This window comes from Nomascus leucogenys, chromosome 12 (assembly GCF_006542625.1).
Source record: "Nomascus leucogenys isolate Asia chromosome 12, Asia_NLE_v1, whole genome shotgun sequence".
Lineage (NCBI taxonomy): Eukaryota > Metazoa > Chordata > Mammalia > Primates > Hylobatidae > Nomascus > Nomascus leucogenys.
This window is the reverse complement of record NC_044392.1, coordinates 69860159-69862643: the sequence shown is the minus strand read 5'-3', so window position 1 is coordinate 69862643 and position 2485 is coordinate 69860159. Positions and strand designations below refer to the sequence as shown.

Below are 2485 nucleotides of genomic sequence, written 5' to 3'. Positions count from 1 at the left end.
GAAATGTCTTTCACTTTGACATGACACACAGTTTATATTACACAAAATGAATGAAATGACAATGGCTAAAAATAAATGAGACAGCCTGCACACACAAAAATGATTACTGCTACTTTCCTCCCATCAGAAAACCACTCAAAAAGAGAGTATTTAAAGGAAAGCCAAATCAGGAGAACCCGGTAGGCATCAGAGGTTCAGGGCACCAAGGCCTTAGGGCGGGAACACTTTTCAAAGCAAGCTGGGCTTCAGGGGCACGCCCACCAACAGACCTCAATTTCCACAGGGGAGGTAGATCTTCTATACCTACAGTTACAGAAAATACACTAAAGTGCAGTATAAAATATAAAAAGGTTGGATTCTGAATAGACCAACTGTTAATTTTCCTTAAAAGTTTTTTAATTTGGTTGAGTAAAAATAGTTTACTGAATCTCATTTTGTAGGTAAGAGTCTTATTTGCAATGCGAAAACTGGAGCTCATGACTATTGTGCCTGTCATTGCAAAAGCTGATACTCTCACCCTGAAGGAACGGGAGTGGCTGAAGAAAAGGATTCTGGATGAAATTGAAGAATGTAACATCAAAATCTATCACTTACCTGATGCAGAATCAGATAAAGTTGAAGATTTTAAAGAGCAGACTAGACTTCTCAAGGCTAGCATCTCATTCTCTGTGGTTGGATCCAATCAGTTGATTGAAGCCAAAGGAAAGAAGGTCAGAGGCCACCTCTAACCCTGGGGTGTTGTGGAGGTGGAGAACCCAGAGCACAATGACTTTCTGAAGCTGAGAACCATGCTCATCACCCACATGCAGGATCTCCAGGAGGTGACCCAGGACCTTCATTATGAAAACTTCCGTTCTGAGAGACTCAAGAGAGGCGGCAGGAAATTGGAGAATGAGGACATGAATAAAGACCAGATTTTGCTGGAAAAAGAAGCTGAGCTCTGCCCTATGCAAGAGATGATCGCAAGGATGCAGGCACAGATGCAGATGCAGATGCAGGGCGGGGATGGTGATGGCGGGGCTCTTGGGCACCACGTGTAAGGTGATGTGCACATATCAAAAAGTCAGAGAAAACACTTTTCCTGGATAAAAAAGAAAACATTCCAGATGCATGATCCAGCTGTGTGTTTTCAATCCTTGGGAGGGTGCCATCCACGTTTTAACAGTACCTGTGCCTGAGAATTTAATTTTTAAAAGACTTTTGATGTGTTTTATGTATGAAGTTCTTTTAACATATGTATTTCATTGCTCTGTTATACTCTGTATTTTGTGAGGTGAATGTTTTCCTTTTCTTTCTCCCTAACCACTAATGTTAGAATTGATTTCCAAGAATCGGCATGCATACTTAATACTGAATTTCTTTGATTTAACTGACTTAACAACTGACTAACCATTGATGAGCACTCCTGATTTATATCTAGAACATTCAGGTTTAGCCATAATGTTCCTGAGTGGTAGAGGCGTGTGCCTAGTGATGTAGAAAGATGCACTGACGTGGTGCAAGGCCATCTGCTTACCACATCACACCACTTGGAAGACTCTTTGCTTCCTTGCTTTTATGTTTGTACACAACACCTAAAACCAGTTTTGCTGCTATAATTCTATACTGTTGATTCATCTGCGATTGTGTCTGTTAACCAAATAAAACATAATAGAATTTCCTAATGAGATATATCTTTATACTTAAACAGCTTTTTCAGAGGTGAGTTTTAAATAAGTCTCTTAATTCTGATGCTAGGTTGTTTTTAAAACCACTATGCAAAAAACTCACTGCAAGCCACTTTTTGTAGTGTTCTCCACTAATACTGGTTATCCTGTGCTACAGAGAAAATCAAAGTAGTCATGAGTTCCAGTTTTCTTATTGTAAATCAGAGATTGCTCTTTCAAATGGTAGTTCTGCTCTTAGTTCTTCAAGGAATTGCCATACTGCTTTCCACAGTGGTTGAACTAATTAACACTTCCATCAACAGTGTATTAATGTTCCTTTTTTCAACAAACTCACCAGCATCTGTTGTTTTTTGAGTTTTTAATAATAACCAAGAGCCAAATCAGGAATGAACTCCCATTCACAATTGCCATAAATATAATGAAATACCTAGGTATACAGTTAACCAGGGAGGTGAAAGATCTCTACCTTGAGAATTACAGAACTCTGCTTAAAGAAATCAGAGAAGACACAAACAAACATAAAAACATCCCATGCTCATGGATAGGAAGAATCAATATCATTAAATGGCAATAGTGCCCCCAAACAATTCACAAATTCAATGCTATTCCCGTCAAGCTATCAACATTCTTCACAGAGCTAGCAAAAACTGTTTGAAAATTCATATGGAACCAAAAAGGAGCTTGCATTGCCTTCATCATGTTACCTGACTTCAAGCTATATTGCTACAGTAACCAAAACAGCATGGTACTGGTACAAAAAGCAACATAGATAGACCAATGGAGTGGAATAAAGAACTCAGAAATAAGACCACACATCT

At 38.9% G+C, this 2485-nt stretch overlaps 1 pseudogene across 1 annotated transcript; it reads left to right on the top strand.

Moving 5' to 3' along the window:
* The first annotated feature begins 458 nt into the window (after positions 1-458).
* On the top strand, positions 459-1171 carry LOC100597215 (annotated as a pseudogene). Its single transcript, XR_001114181.2, has one exon. The product of XR_001114181.2 is annotated as a septin-2 pseudogene (transcript).
* Positions 1172-2485: the final 1314 nt, after the last annotated feature.